This window comes from Stomoxys calcitrans, chromosome 4 (genome assembly GCF_963082655.1).
Source record: "Stomoxys calcitrans chromosome 4, idStoCalc2.1, whole genome shotgun sequence".
Lineage (NCBI taxonomy): Eukaryota > Metazoa > Arthropoda > Insecta > Diptera > Muscidae > Stomoxys > Stomoxys calcitrans.
The window spans coordinates 36,621,475-36,638,982 of record NC_081555.1 but is presented as its reverse complement, the minus strand read 5'-3'; the positions used below and the strand labels follow the sequence as shown (position 1 = coordinate 36,638,982).

Below are 17,508 nucleotides of genomic sequence, written 5' to 3'. Positions count from 1 at the left end.
AACTAGAAGGCATCTTCCTTCTTCTGTTCCTGTGGTATCACAATGGACGAAAACGTCGAAGTGAGTCTGATGGCAGACTGCCACTTAAACCTAACCTAACCTAGTTCGAAATAACTTTCATATTGCAAACATAGATTCTTCCGTGGCTTTTTCAGCGGTGTTTTTATTGGGTTACATTCCGTTTCAAGGATTTGTATTTGAAGCTAATTCTCTAATGAATTGAACCGTAGCGACTTTATTTGCCATATTGCTCTGTGCTGTTCCGATTTTCCACTGAAAACAATTTTAAATGCTAATGCCAGGATTCAGGAGTTGAAGGGTAATCCATGAACTCCCAAAGTGAGTTCCCTTCAATTCACTATAATGATAGCCCAAATGTCCTTCAATGAGGAGAGACATGTTTCTCTAGCCTTGGGGATGCCGGGAGCACATTGGACCTATGAGCTCCGAAAGTGAATTCCCTTCAATGCAATATAATGATTGACGAAATGTCCTTCAGTGAGGGGAGGCATGTTTCTCTAACCTAGGGGATGCCGGGAGCACATTGGACCTTCTTTCCCTTTCGTAAATTTTCAAGCGATGTTTCGTTTTCATTAACATATAGCCTTACCCCTCTGTATACATTTGCCTGATTGGTTTATTTAAAGCACCTAGTTCAGCGGTTCATTGCTCTGCATGCAAAAAAAAAGGCTTTAAAGTTTTCTCTCTCTCTCTCTCTCATCTCCCCTTGGCAGAAGGATATTTAAAAAAATCACTTTGATCACAAAGCTGTGCCTGTGTTTGCAATTAAATGGCAGATTGTGAGTAAACATTCATTACGCATGTGAAATAATACTGAAAACACACGCACACACACACTCACACTCACACCCAGAAAGCAGAGCGAAATTAAAAAACGAGACGTCACAACACAACAACACTGAGTTCATTAAAACAACAGCAACAAAAGAAAATCAAGAAAGAGTACCAATATACAGCCATATTAGCTGATGGGCAGTTGTAGGCTAGCACGTCTACGTAGCAACATAAGGGCAGACAGGCGAACGCGTGTAAAACTGACATTTCAAGCGCTTGTTCTCTTGGCTTTTCACATCTATAATTTGGCACTAATTTCAGGCCATATCTTTTGGTGAGTTTTATGAGTTCAGGCGAACTAATTCTTTTTACGGTGTGGTTTCGTATGCCAAAAATAAAATCATTTTACACTCAACAATCCCAAAGAAATCTTCAGAGATATTATGAGGGAGATGATGATGATGAAGAGTAGAAGGAGGTGATCTACTACCTACTGCTCAAATAAATTCATCAATACAAGATGACGTTCGCAACCAGCAACTAGTGGATAGATGGATGGATGGATGAGTTCAATATTTTGGTATGATAAGGGGTTGCGGACCACCGCATGTGTGGGCGAGAGCAGTTTGGGCATGGCAAGGAAACACATTGCCGTTGTTGCTAGTCAATATTTGTATTGATTGGAAACACTTGAGTTAACCAAACACATGAATGTCGTATTGACGGCTGAAGATACATTTGTTGCTGCCTTTTAGTATTTATTTGTTATTCATGTTGTTGTTGCTGTTGTTGTGAGAAAACAGAACATGTTTATATATATATATCTACGAGTAAAGCAAATGAAATTCTATAAAAAAAAATTGACAAAGAAAATACTTGGAAAAAAATTTGGTATAGCTCAGGTCTCACCTGTGTTTTAATTATGTCAGCACAGCCACTAATATTAACTACAACAACAACATCATCATCATCATCATGAACAACAACAACAATAAAATTAAAATAAATATTAATTGAAGCGAAATTTTTTCATCAATTGCCATAATTAAAGTAATTTAATTAAAAGCGTCGTAACAAATTGATTTCAATCATTCACTGTGATTGGATTGGAGCGAAATGGCGAACAAAAACAAAAAACAAAAAAAACGAAAACAATGCACACACAAATCTCAATCATCGCCTACGGGAAATTATGGCAATAACGAGAAAATTTTCGAATCGAAATCAATCAGAGTGAATTAAAACAATTTGTTAACATTTTTATTTTTTTGCAAAAAATGGTTTTGCTGAAAGTCATTTTTATACCCATCGCGGAAGGATGGGGGTATATTCAAACAGACGGACGGACAGACGGACGGACAGACGGACGGACAGACGGACGGACGGACGGACAGACGGACGGACAGACAGACAGCCGGACGGACAGACGGATGGACAGACGGCCGGACAGGCGGACAGACATGGCTAGATCGTCTTAGATTTTTACGACGATCAGGAATATTGGGTTGCCCAAAAAGTAATTGCGGATTTTTCATAAAGTCGGCGTTGCCAAATTTTTTCACAGCTTGTGACTCTGTGATTGGATTCTTTCTTCTGTCAGTTATCAGCTGTTACTTTTAGCTTGCTTTAGAAAAAAAGTGTAAAAAAAGTATATTTGATTAAAGTTCATTCTAAGTTTTATTAAAAATGCATTTACTTTCTTTTAAAAAATCCGCAATTACTTTTTGGGCAACCCAATATATGTACTTTAAAGGGTCGGAAATGGATATATCGATGTCTTGCAAACGTAATGACAACATGAATATACTCCCATCCTTCGGTAATGGCTATGAAAAGTTTGACTGCTTTCTTGATTTCGTTAGACATTCGGACGGACACTGTTAGTTCGACTTAGAGTGGCAAGACCACAGAAAATACTACGAATTATGGGAACGCAAATCAATATTTCGATAACTATACCTCCAATGGTTGTGGGTTAAAAAGGGGGTACATCTCATTATTATACCCTCCACCATAGGATGGGGGTATACTAGTTTCGTCATTCTGTTTGTAATACCTCGAAATATGCGTCTGAGACCCCATAAAGTATATATATTCTTGATCATCGTGACATTTTAAGTCGAACTAGCCATGCCCGTCCGTCTGTCCGTCTGTCGGTCCGTCCGTCCGTCTGTCTGTCGAAAGAACGCTAACTTTTGAAGGAGTAGAACTAGCCGCTTGAAATTTTGCACAATTAAATTTTATTGGTGTAGGTCGGTTGGGATTGTAAATGGGTCAAATCGGTCAATGTTTTGATATGGCTGCCATATAAACCGATCTTGGGTCTTGACTTCTTGAGCCTCTAGAGGGCGCAATTCTCATCCAATTTGACTGAAATTTTGCACATAGTGTTTTGATATCACTTCCAACACCTGTGCGAACTATGGTTCAAATCGGTCTACACCCTGATATAGCTGCCATATAAACCGATCTGGGATCTTGACTTCTTGAACCTCTAGAGGGCGCAATTCTCATTCAATTTGACTAAAATTTTGCACATAGTGTTTTGATATCACTTCCAACCACTGTGCGAAATATGGTCCAAATCGTTCCATAACCTGATAAAGCTGCCATATAAACCGATCTTGGGTCTTGACTTCTTGAGCCCCTAGAGGGCGCAATTATCATCCAATTTGATTGAAATTTTGCACATAGTGTTCTGATATTACTTCCAACAACTGTGCGAAGTATGGTTTACATCGGTCCATAACCTGATATAGCTGCCATATAAACCGATCTTGGGTCTTGACTTTTTGAGCCTCTAGAGGGCGGAATTCTTATCCGAGTTGACTGAAATTTTGCACATGGTGTTTTGGTATCACTTCCAACAACTTTACAGAATATTGTTCAAATCGGTCCATAACCTGATATAGCTGCCATATAAACCGATCTTGGGTCTTGACTTCTTGAGCCACTAGAGGGCGGAATTCTTATCCGATTTGACTGAAATTTTGCACATGGTGTTTTAGTATCACTTCCAACAACTTTGCAAAATATTGTTCAAATCGGTCCATAACCTGATATAGCTGCCATATAAACCGATCTTGGGTCTTGACTTCTTGAGCCTCTAGAAGGCCCAATTCCTATCCAATTTGACTGAAATTTTGCACGTGGTTTTTTTGTATCACTTCCAACAATTTTTGCCAAGTATGGTTCAAATCGGTTAATAACCTGATATAGCTGCCATATAAACCGATCTGGGATCTTGACTTCTTGAGCCTCTATAGGGCGCAATTCTCATCCGAATTGGCACAGATTTTGTGCAATATAATCTGAATCGATCTATAGCTTGACACAGCTTCCATATAAACCGATCTCCCGATTTTGCTTCTTGAGCCCTGAATCGGACTATAACTTGATATAGCTCCTCCTCCTCCGTCCATAATCATTATCCATTGTTTGCCTAAAAAGAGATACTGCGCAAAGAACTCGACAGATGCGATCCATGGTGGAGGGTATATAAGATTCGGCCCGGCCGAACTTAGCACGCTATTACTTGTTTGCTTACATCTTTAGAAATCCTTAAGCCCTTCTTTTTATTGCAAAATATACATATAAGAGAGATAATATGAAATGTCTACATGCCCTGAATTATTCCATGAGCGTGGCAAAACATTTACCATCCCCCAAAGATGCACTCAGACATGTTAATTTCATTTTCTTTGGGTAAAGATATTCCGTTGCAACTTTGTGGAACAAATGTTTTATATTTAAAACAAATTCAGTGCATTTCACTTCAGTGGATGACTGTTGTCTGTCTGTTAGTCAGTTGGCATATCTTTCAAGGGGACACAGTCAGAGAGCAAGAGCAGATATGACAAAATGCATGATACATTGCAGGCAACCCCCCACAGTTGGTTTTGCTTTCGAACATTTGCATAAATGTTGTGCTGGCAAGTGAAGGCATCGCCAGAGGCCAGAGACCAGGCCAGGCAAACAAACAAAAGTCACAGTGAGTTACGTCGACAATTAAACGATTTAAATGCAAGAGGTGTGACACTGTGTCACACATTTTATTGCAACGACATCGACGACAGACATCAGACAGCAGCAGCGGCAACGGCAACGGAGGAAGATCCAAAACACATTTCGATAAAATTTCAGTGCTACATTATTTTTTTTTTAATGTATTCAACTGCAATTTGTTCTATTCGTGATTTATTTTCTTAAATTTTTATTTTCTAATTTGCGGTTTGAGAACATTTCACATCATTTCATTTGGCCAACAGCAGCAACTCAACGCCCACAATGCAAAAATTTGCAGCAGTTCTTGAAATAGAACTTTTTACAAAATAAACAATAAATAAGTAAAAACAATTGTTTATATTTTGATTGGCATTTATATTTAGTGTTGAAAACAAAACGTGAATGGAAAATTTATTTCTTTTATATTTTAATATATATGGCTCACATCTCTAACAGCAATTTATGGTTAAAGAAGTGAGAAGTAAGGATGGCCACCTTAGCCAGTAATCGACTTGTTGTGCGTCCTAAATATTAAAAAGTAACCTCGAAAAAGAAAATCGAAGTTGGGAATTCCCTAGGAAATTCTCCAAAGTCTCATCATCTTCCCTACATGGCCCCACTTTTTTAGCACTTATTCACCAGTTAATTCTGCAGGTTCTGAAACCTTGTTTGCAGATTAGGAACGGCATGTTGCAGATTTGTATCCGCACCCTCTTTTCAACCTAACCTACCTTACCTAGTAACTGCTGTACCATATGGTAGCTATAACCTTAGCTAGTCCGTTCTACACCGTAGTCAAGATTTGTAGGGGTCTTATACAGTTCATTGTCCAAAATTCAGCAAACTTGGGCAATAAATCCGCCTGTTATGGCTCCTTGACCTTATATAGGGAGATCGGTACATATGACAGCTATAACCAAATAAAGACCGATCGAGATCATATAGGGCATGGATATTGAAGAGCTTACTGTTGCAAATTTAAATGAGATCTGTCAAAAAAGGCTCCTTTAACTTAATCTGGAAATCGGCATATTCTCAATACGAACCCCAAGGGCCCAACACATCTCACTGTGCCAAATTTCAGCGAAATGGGATAATCAATGCGTCTTTAGTGGGCCCAAGAACTTAAATCGGGGGACCTGTCTCTAGAGGTACTATCTCAAGATATAGTCCGATACAGCTCATCTTCGAACTTAACTCGACTATAGACAAGAAAAGATTCGGTGCAAAGTTTCAACTCAATATCTCTTTATTTAATACTGAAGAGTGATTTTAAAAAACAGATAGACGGACGGATGGATAGATGGACGGATATGGCTAGATCGTTCTGGATTTTTAAGACGACCAAGAATATAAATAGACTTTATAGGGAATGGACATTTTGATGTGTTGCAAATACAATGACAAAATGAATATACCCCCATACTACTGTGGTGGGTACGAGTATAGAAACAAATAGAAAGGCATTAAGTTCGGCCGGTCCGAACTTTAGATACCCACCACCTCGGGTATATATAAACCCCCTCTCGTCGCAATCCGGTATGGACATTGAGTGGTCTACTAAATATAAGTCACTGTTGAATTTTGTATTTTAAATTTCAACAAAATCGGGCAAAAAATAAAGCTTAATCGGTATATCGGTCTATATGTATATCTAAACATAGTCCGATCCGCACCATATTTAGGACGGATATTGAGAGACCTAAAGCTACCCGCAGTTTCAAATTTCAGCGAAATCGTATAAAAATTAAAGCTTTTCAGGGGCTTCAGACCCTTTATCGGCAGATCGGTCTATATGGCAGCAATATAAATATAGTCCGACCTCAACCATATTAAGCTCGGATATCGGGAAGCTCAAAACAACTCACTGTTACAAATTTCAGCGAAGTCGGTTAAAAAATAAAGCTTTTCAGGGGCTTCAGACCCTTTATCGGCAGATCGGTCTATATGGCAGCTATATCTATATATAGTCCGATCTGAACCATATTTAGGTCAGATGTCGGGAAGCTTTTAGCTACTCACTGTTTCAAATTTCAGCAAAATCGGTTAAAAAATAAAGCATTTATGGGCTTCAGACCCTTTATCGGCAGATCGGTCTATATGGCAGCTATATCTAAATATAGTCCAATCTGAAGCATATTTAGGTCAGATGTCGGGAAGCCTTTAGCTACTCACTGTTTCAAATTTCCGCGAAATCGGATAAAAAATAAAGCTTATATGGGCTTCAGACCTTAACCGACAGATCGGTCTATATGGCAGCTATATCTAAATATTGTCCAATCTGAACCATATTTAGATCAGATGTCGGGAAGCCTTTAGGTACTCACTGTTTCAAATTTCAGCAAAATTTGATAAAAAATAAAGCATTTATGGGCATTAGACCCTTTAACGGCAGATCGGTCTATATAGCAGCTATATCCAAATATGGTCCGATTTGACCCGTTCAAGAACTTAACCAGCGTGCATCAAAAAGACGTGTCATTGTCAAATTTCAGCTCAATATTTCAATTTTTGTAAGCTGTATAGTGATTACAACAGACGGACGGACAGACACATGGACATCGTTATATCGTCTTAGAATTTTCCGACGATCCGAACTATATATAAATACTTTGTAGAGTCGGAAATTGATATTTCTATGCGTTGCAAACGGAATGACTAAATGAATATACCCCCTATCTTACGGTGGTGGGTATAATATTGGATTCATCTCTAAGGGTATTTTCCCATATTCTGCTTTACAATCTCTTGGGATATCTTTGTGATCCGAAAGATATCCCAAAACATCTCACCAAAAAGGACATGTGTTCCCATTGGGACAATATGGTTATAAAATGATCAAAAAATCCTGCCAAATCGATATGTAAGCCGATGTGAACAAAACGGGTCTTTGGAAGAAGGGAACGAATCTGGTTACAACAATGGGGAAAAAGAATCTCCGTGGCCGCCGAGCTCCCGAAAAACTTATTAACACGCCATTTGGGAGGATCGGAACAACATGGGACTCAAATGAAAGGACTCTAGACAGTAGAATACGACGCTGATATTAATAATAGAGGCCAAGTATCTGGGTGCCCGCCCCACCTACAAAACAGACCGATTCATTGACTGAGAAGAGTAGAAATTTGATATTATTATATGGGATCAAGTGCTCTTTTGAGCAGGAGATGTAAGGTGGCCCCTGTGTCCTTTGATGGAACCATTGATCCATTTGCTGAAAACGCAAAATCCAATTCAATTTGTAAAGGGCAGAAAAGACAAATCTCGACCCATACACCTGCAAGAGTTGGGGGTGTAAGCCGCGTGTCATGCACTGAGTCTATACTAAGGTTGTCCGCCCCACACATAACGCTTTATGGTGTTGTAGTCTGGTGGACAGCCCTTCAAAAACATATCTAGTGTTCTTTACTCAACCGGAAGTGATACTTATGTACATCACCAGATATGGGGCAGTTCGGATGTCAACGAAAGGGGGGAGCTGCTTATCGAATATATTATAAGTTGCAATCGGGCGATTTGTAATAAATGAGATAAGCCGACCTTTATTACCAAGTACAGGCAGGAGGTACTAGACTAGGTACCTTAGTATCGGAAAATATAAGCGCAACAATAAGCGACTGGGAAGTGTTGGATGACCACAGCTTTTCTGATCATTGCGACAGTAGTCTCGGCCTTGGAGAAAATACTGCTAAAGTGGTCCCCCGGCTAAGCAAAAGAAAGGTTGATTGGAATTCATTTCGGCACAAATTATGCACGTCTATCCCTTCTAGATCAGAAATGGAAATGAAACATACGGAGGATATAGACATAGTGGTCAAGCGGATCGGAAAGACCCCGAAGGTGAAGGCCCGCGCTTGTGTCAGCATGCCCTAGTGCCAAGCCAAGGGGCAAACAGGGACCCAGAGTTGGTTGATCTAAGAAAGGACTGCAGAAAACTCTTCAACAGAGCGAAAACCACAATAACACCACACGATTAGGACATCTATAAGGCGAGAAATGGGTTATGCAAAATTTTGGCAAGATTGGTCAAAAAACGCTCTTGCTGTGGCCATTTGTTGTTGGTCGTATTTGTTGTCCAATCATCACGAAATTTTGCACATATCACTTTTTTGGCCCAAGGACAAACGCTATTGATTTTGATAAAAATCGGTTCAGAATTAGATATAGCTCCCATATATATGTATCGCCCGATTTGCACTTAAATTACCGTAGTAAGGACAATTTTCAACTGATCTGCACAAAATTTGGCACGGATTGTTTTGTTACTGATCTTAACATATCTGCAAAATTTCATCAAAATCGGTTCAGATTTAGATATAGCTTCCATATATATGTATCGCCCGATTTGCACTTAAACTGGCCGTAGTTGCTAAACTTTTCAACCGATCTGCACAAAATTTGGCACGGATTGTTTTGTTACTGATCTTAACATATGTGCGAGATTTCATCAAAATAGGTTTAGATTTGGATGTAGCATCCATACATTTTTATCGCCAGATTTGCCCTTATACGGCCGTAGTAACAACAATTTTCAAACGATCTTTTGAATAGTCGGTTCAGATTTAGATATAGCTATATATTTATATATTGCCCGATTTTATAATTGTAGCGTAGGTGGAGAGTAATATATAGTCGGCTCCGCCCGACTGTTGTTTTAGCAAACATTTTTGCTATTTTGGATTTGCAAATTTCGTTGAGTGTACAGTTCTTGTATCATTCAAGCCTCAGTTTTGACATCCTAAGTTCAAGGATGATTTCTTTTTGGCAATTTAAAGAAATATTGTGTCTGATAGTTGCTACTTACCAGATTTATAATTTATTATTGCAATTCCTGAAACGAAGAAAGCAAAAATACATTAACATATTGCATAGAAACATGCATAAAACTTGAATGGGTCAGCACTCTATTATGTAGTACTGCAAGTAATTGGTGCTGGTTATAAAGTTACTAAGTGCAAGTACCACCTCTGATGTAATGTTTATACCCTACACCACAACTGTGGTACAGGGTATTATAAGGAAGGAAGGAAGAGAGATAGACTCATTGATAGGTATACCGATCAGACTCAGAATCACTTTCCGATTCGATTATGCTATGATCGTCTGTCTGTCCGTCCGTCCGTCTGTCCGTCCGTCTGTCTGACCATGTTAATTTGTGTTCAAACTGCAGGTCGTAATTTTCATCCGATCAAATTTGGTATGGGCATGTTTTTCGGTCTAGAGACAAAGCCTATTGAAATTGGAAAAAATCGGATCAGATTTGGATATAGCTCCCATATATATGTTCGCCCGATTTGCGGTAATAATGTAAGAAAAAGGTCGTTTGTTAACCGATACTCTCGAAATTTTGTAGGAAGGATTTTCTTAAGACTCTTGACATTTCTGGTGAATTTCGTAGAAATCGGTTCAGATTTAGATATAGCTCTCATATATGCATATAGCCCGATTTTCACTTCTAGATCCATTGCAATCGCATTTATTAACCAATTTTACCAAAACTTTGTACAACGTCTTCCTCGACGACTACTACAATATCTGAGAAGTTTGCTTGAAATCGGTTCAGATTTGGACATAGCTCCCATATATATGTTCGTCCGATTTACAGAAATAATGCAATAAAATGGTCATTTGTTAACCGATTCTCTCGAAATTCGGTAAGAAGGATTTTCTTATGACTCTCGACATTACTGGTGAATTTCATAGAAATCGGTTTAGATTTAGATATAGCTCTCATATATACATATAGCCCGATTTTCACTCCTAGACCCATTGCAATCGCATTTATTAACCAATCTTTCCAAAATTTTGTACAACGCCTTCCTCGACCACTACCACAATATCTGAGAAGTTTGCTCGAAATCGGATCAGATTTGGATATAGCTCCCATATATATGTTCGTCCGATTTGCAGTAATAATGCAATAAAATGGTCATTTGTTAACCGATTCTCTCGAAATTTGGTAGGAAGGATTTTCTTAAAACTCTCGACATTACTGGCGAATTTCATAGAAATCGGTTCAGATTTAGATATAGCTCTCATTTATATATATAGCCCGATTTTCACTCCTAGACCCATTGCAATCGCATTTATTAACCAATCTTCCCAAAATGTTGTACAACGCCTTCCTCGACGATTCATACAATATCTGAGAAGTGTGCTTGAAATCAGTTCAGATTTGGATATAGCTCCCATATATATGTTCGTCCGATTTGCTGAAATAATGCAATAAAAAGGTCGTTTGTTAACCGATTCTCTCGAAATTTGGTGGGAAAGATTTTCTTATGACTCTAGATATTACTGATGAATTTCATAGAAATCGGTTCAGATTTATATATAGCTCTTATATGTATATATATAGCCCGATTTTCACTCCTAGAGCCATTGCAAGCTCATTTATTGACCAATCTTTCCAAAATTTTGTACAACGCCACCCTCGACGACTACTACAATAACTGAGAAGTTTGCTTGAAATCGGTTCAGATTTAGATATAGCTCCCATATATATGTTCGTCCGATTTGCCCTTCCTTACTGGTTATTTATGTTATAATTCTTTGACACAAAGCCCCTTTTGTATGCCTTCGAAATGAACTCTTCTTATGCTTAATTTTTTTTCTATACCCCTATGAAGTTCTTGATAAATAGAAACGCAATTCTTTAAATTTATTAACCTTGTCCAATAATTGATAAATTCATTTCCTTGAATGCTACTGGGATAACAATGAATTGCATTTTAATTAAAAGTTTGCCTCACTTTTACACTCGTTCTGGGCATAGTGCGCAAAAGTGTATCGATTGCATAATTAAAAGTAATGGAAGTGAAACCAAACAATTGTTGCTCAAATTGAGATCACAGCACTGGCTAACGTCTCGTTGTGCATTCAATTGAACAATGAATGAATTAATTAATTGACACTAATAATGGTTAGGGGGAGCTCAAAACCATGTTCCCCAGGCCTTTAAAATACCTCAAAGTGAACTAAGTGGAATAAACTAACGCTATGCCATCCAAAGCTGTCCATGGAAGCGACTTAATTAGCCATGATCTTGTAAATGTCCAACAAAAGCCCAAATGGCAAATGTAAAAGAAAAAAAGTACAGATAGCAAGACAAGAAAACAGGTTCAATCGATTAACAAGTAATTGGAACGTGGCTTACACTATACGTAAAAAGGAGAACAACTGAAGGCATAAACAGTAGATGTAAATGTTCGGGTTTCGGCAATACATCAGAAAACCATGTAAATATTGCATGGGGTACAAAATGTGTTTTTATACTCACCACCGTAGGATTGGGGGAATATCCATTTAGTCATTCCGTTTGCACCACATCGAAATATCAATTTCCGACTCTACAAAGTATATATATTTCGGTCGTTGCCGTGTGTCTGTCCGTCCGTCTGTTGTCTTTTTGATGCACACTGGTTAAGTTCTTGATGCAGTTCTAGTCTTCATCAAGACCGATTTTCCGATAAAGAGTCTAATGCCCATAAATGCTTTATTTTTTATCCGATTTAACAGTGAGTAGCTTAAGGCTTCCCGACATCTGACCCAAATATGGTTCAGATCGGACTATATTTAGATATAACAGCCATTAGATTGATCTCCGATAAAGGGTTGGAAGGCCATAAAAGATTAATTTATTCCCCGATTTCGCTGAAACTTGCAACAGTGGGTTATTTTTAGCCTCCCGACATCTGACCTAAATATGGATTAGATCGGTCCATATTTAGATATATGAATGTTATCGAAAGCGGCTTCTCGGGTCTTTTCCAGGATTTGGCGCAGTGTGAATATCTGGTCCAGGGTAGATTTACCAGGTTTAAAGCCGCATTGATAGGGCCCAATTATCTCATTGACTTTAGGTTTTAATTTTTCACCCAGTACGCTCGAGAGTATCTTGTATGCGATGGGGAGGAGACTTATTCCTCTGTAGTTGGCACATTCCGTCTTGTCTCCTTTCTTGTGTACGGGACATAGTATGCAGAGGTTCCAATCATCGGTTATGCGTTCTTCTAGCCAGATTGCGTAGACGAGCTGATGCATGTGCCTCATCAGCGTGTCGCCTCCGGTCTTAAATAGTTCAGCGGGTAACCCGTCTGCTCCTGCTGCCTTGTTGTTCTTTAGTCGAATCACTGCTACTCGGACTTCATTCTGACTAGGAGGTAAACATTGTATACCATCATCCTTGATTGGTTCAGCGGTATCCTCTTCGTCGCCAACGTCGGATACTAGCAGTGGGGTAAAATGTTCTTTCCATATCCTCAGCATGCTATCTGTGTTAGTTACTAGATTTCCTTCTTTGTCTCTGCGTTGTCATCTGACGCGTTGTTCTATATGTCGCATTCTTGGCTTCAGTAGAATCTCGACACTCTTGGTCATACCATGGGCTTCTTGGAGGAGGCTTTGGGTACCCAAGTACGGATTTCGCGGCATTTTCCATGGAGTGGGCAATACTTTGCCACTGCGCCATTACATCATCGGAACAAGGAGTGCTTTCATCAATCTGTTATGTTGGCAGTTTTTCAATGTCCAGCTTCCGTGCAGTGTCAGATCGTACTTTCCTTGGCATATTCAAATTTTCTCTTAAGACAAAATTTCATGGAAATTTTGCTTTTAAGGAAAGACAAAATTTCTATGAAATTTTCTCTAAAGATAAAATTTCCATGAAATTTTCTCTAAAGACAAAATTTCCATAAAATTTTCTTTAAAGACAAAATTTCTATGAAATTTTCTCTAAAGACAAAATTTCCATCAAATGTTCTCTAAAGACAAAATTTCCATGAAATTTTCTCTAAAGACAAAATTTCCATGAAATTTTCTTTAAAGACAAAATTTCCATGAAATTTTCTTTAAAAGGAAAATTTCCATGAAAAATTTCCCTGAAATTTTCTCTAAAGACAAAATTTCCATGAAATTTTCCTTAAAAGCAAAATTTCCATGAAATTTTCTTTAAAGACAAAATTTCTAAGAATTTTTCTCTAAAGACAAAATTTCCATGAAAATTTCTCTAAAGACAAAATTTCGCTAAAAATTTCCGCTTGGTTCGAAAATGTGGTGTTTGTCATTTCTCTTCTCTTTTCGTTCCACCGCCTCGCTGACCTGACATTCATAATGCCAACATTGAGGAGGCTACCTTTAGCTACCCCTGCTGCATTGCGTTTCAAAAATCTTTGTCATTCTCAAAGTTTAAAATATTTCAGTTTTTTTTTTTTTGGTATCAAATGCTTTCTCCATCGATGCAAATATTTGGGATTCCAGCAATGCCCAACTTTTTGTCTGATTTTTTACAGAGAGCTTGAAATTGATATCGCTTGAGTATGAGAAAATGAGTGACATGGATGTTCACCACATACATTCATGCAACGCATTTCTCATACGAGTATGCTGATTTGAATTCCATTAATTCAGAAGATACCTTGCCAACCCATATCGGTTTGTTATGTATGTTATGATGCCTACCATGCCGGCTGGCCGGCCGGCCGGCTGATGGGTAGGCATGCAGCCAGGCAGGTTGTCCACTCAAACGAACCTGCCTAAATGAATATGAGAGTGGAAAATGATAGCCCGCACACATGATGGCCCATTGTACATACAAAGTATATAGAAAACATACAAACAAACACCAACCACAACAACAATGTCCGTAAAAATTATTAAATATGATACGGGACCAGTGGCACTTGGAGAGAAAAAGTGGAAGAAGAAGCTGAAACAAAAACACTGGCTATCTAAAGAGCTGGCTGGAATTTATGAACGCCTATACCTCGATGTGATATGAGAAAATTGAAGCCATCATAATTGTGGTAGCTGCTGCCATAAAGCCCACCACAACCCAATGGCACAAAGTGATAAAATACAGTTGTCGGTGTTCACTTGCTTATCACTGGATTTCCACTGAAACCCCCAAAACAAAAATTCTGGGGAAACACCTCTCTTTTATGGTGAGTGTATAAATGTCATATCACCAGTTGGAGTATGCCAGCTGTTACTATCATCGTTATCAGCACTATCATCATGGGCAACGTCACCGGCAGCCAGAATCATGGCATCAGCATCATTCCAAATGCAGCAATGTATCATCCTCATATCAACCACAGACAGCCACCTACTAAGAAAGGCCTCTTTTTCCGCTTTGAAAAATCAATGCCGGAAATATCACTGGCAACCAGCTAGCTGCCCGCCTGCCTCCTCTTATGATAATGCAGGCGTCCAACGACAAACACACAAAGAACAAGTGTCACAGACATGTTTATGATAATTCATGCTAAATACCAGGCTCACAGCAATCGTCAGTAGTAGGCTCATCGTCGTCTGTTTTTGTGTTTTATTTTATTTTTTGTACACCTTCCAGCAATGCAAAGAATTTATCAGTCACCGACCATACAACCCACCGACCATCTATAGCCGATACCCAAGTTGGATGGACGCGGAAAAAAACAAAAATAACATCAACAACAACAACAACAAATATAAATACAAACGGCGTAAAGTGAGTAACAACAGTAGCGAGTAGACTATGGACCCGTCCGTCCGATTTATTATTATGTATGGCGGAGAAAAGTCAGTAACATTCAGCGTGTGGCCACAACGAGGGTGGTGTAGGAAGAAGAGTACCTTTCAATCGCAACGATACTGAAGAATTTTGAGCAGAAAATAGGGAATAAAGGGTGCAAAACTCCCAGAAGTTCGCCTCTGGGAGTTAAGTTGAAGTCGAGCCGGACAGCACTCACTGTTACCAGAAAAATATCCCTGATGTTCCCTTATGGAATGGCAGAGGAAAAATTTGTAGTTTTTCAAACCAAAGAGTTCCGGTAATTTGACGTAGGCTATATAATTTTTTTATATCGGGAGGGGGGGCGGACCCTCCCCATTACCCCAAAAGTACTACCCAAAAATAAAAGTCAACCGATAAGGACAAAATGGAATTCAAATGAAAGGTATTCAAGAGTAGAGTACGAATTTCATAATGAAAGTTGGGTCCAAGTACCTGGGGGCCGCCCTAGCCCCAAAACCCCTTAAAATTGGTTTATTTGACGATCACAATAATATGCGACTCAAATGAAAGGTATTCGGGAGTACCCCAAAAGTTTACTGTTACCAGAAAAGTATCCCTGTTCTTCCCTTATGGAATGGCAGAGGAAAAATTTGTAGTTTTTCAAACCAAAGAGTACCGGTAATTTGACGTAGGCTATATAACTTTTTGATATCGGGAGGGGGCGGACCCTCCCCCTTACCCCAAAAGTACTACTCAAAAATAAAAGTGGACCGATCGGGACAATATGGAATTCAAATGAAAGGTATTCAAGAGTAGAGTACGAATTTCATAATAAAAGTTGGGTCCAAGTACCTGGGGGGCCGCTTCAGCCCCAAAACTCCTTAAACTAGGTTTATTTGACGATCATGACAATATGGGACTCAACTGAAAAGTATTCGGGAGTAGATTACAAATATGGTCAATAAGTAGGAAAAGGCTGTATAATTTACTGATAACTGAAAGCGGCGGACCCTCCACCGTTACCCCAAAAACACCACCCAAAATCAAAAGTGGACCAATTAGGACAATATGGGTATGAAATGGAAAGTATGCAGGAGTAGATAATGAATCAGGCATACAAATTCAAGTCGAAGTAATGGGGGGTCACCCCAACCCCACAAAAATGTTCAAAATGGGCACATTAGCCAATCACGAATATATGGGACTCGATTTGTTCAATCGGTATAGAGTGAAAAACGGCAAAACCGATTTTCTCGAAATTTTCGCATATTGTGTAGGTTGGTCTGGAAGGAAACATAGGTTATATAATTTTTTGGTATCAGAAGGGGGATGGACCCTACCCCTTATGCCAAAAACACAACCCAATATCAAAAGTGGACCGATCGGGACAATATAGATATCAAAGGAAAGGTATTGGAGAGTAGAATACGAATGTGGTATTAAAATCCGGAGCGACTTCTACCGATCCTATTTCCACATAATTGAATGCCCCCCCAATATCTAAAAAGGCCACCAAGAAGTACTCCTTCTTCCGGAGGGACGACTCAAACTTTCGTACTACTACGTCGAGTGCCATCTTAACCGACCTGCCTTTGATATATGCGTGTTTCGCCCCAGTGAAGTTTTCCGGCGTCAGTCGGTATGTCTTTCCAGTGTTTTCAGCAAAATCGATGACAGACTTCTAGACCTATAATCCTTCGTCGTGCTGTGGTTTATTTCTTCCGCCTTAGGGAAAAAGGCCAACCTCCATACCATCGGTATATAGAACCATGCCAGGCTCGCTCGGAAGATCCGCTCAAGCCAGGGGAGGGTAACTCCAAGGGACTCCTGCAGCAGTTCCAGGATAATACCATCAGGTCCGGCCAACTTAAATGGCCGAAAAGTGAGGACTGCTCACACTATCTTATCCTCGTCAACGATGTCCCTGATATGGCCATCCCCCAAGGCCGCATATGTCGGTATTGCGATATATTAATCGCCGACCTTTTCCTGCCCACCTGGGAAATGTGCTTTCATCAAAATTTCCACCGTATCCAGCTGTCCCTCCTGAGTACCTTCAACTACGGCGACTGGCTGGTTTAACGCGGCGGTACTGGTGGTGGAGAAGCCTTCAAAAAGGCCACGCTAAGGCATCTCCTCACAAGATCCACTGCGGCCTCCAGTTCCCTTGCGTACTCCAGAGGCCCGCTAGGGTGGCCAGCTTCTGCATCTGT

At 39.4% G+C, this 17,508-nt stretch overlaps 1 protein-coding gene across 4 annotated transcripts in view; it reads right to left on the bottom strand.

The window, feature by feature from the left end:
* The window catches only part of LOC106085694 (Ca(2+)/calmodulin-responsive adenylate cyclase), a 374,401-nt gene that overhangs the window by 123,596 nt on the left and 233,297 nt on the right, over positions 1 to 17,508 (bottom strand). For all 4 annotated transcript variants that reach the window (XR_009398222.1, XM_059368290.1, XM_059368291.1 and 1 more), the window contains exon 3: positions 9,605 to 9,631. The gene's annotated coding sequence lies outside the window, so the exon portion shown is untranslated. The remainder of the gene's footprint in view (positions 1 to 9,604; positions 9,632 to 17,508) is intronic.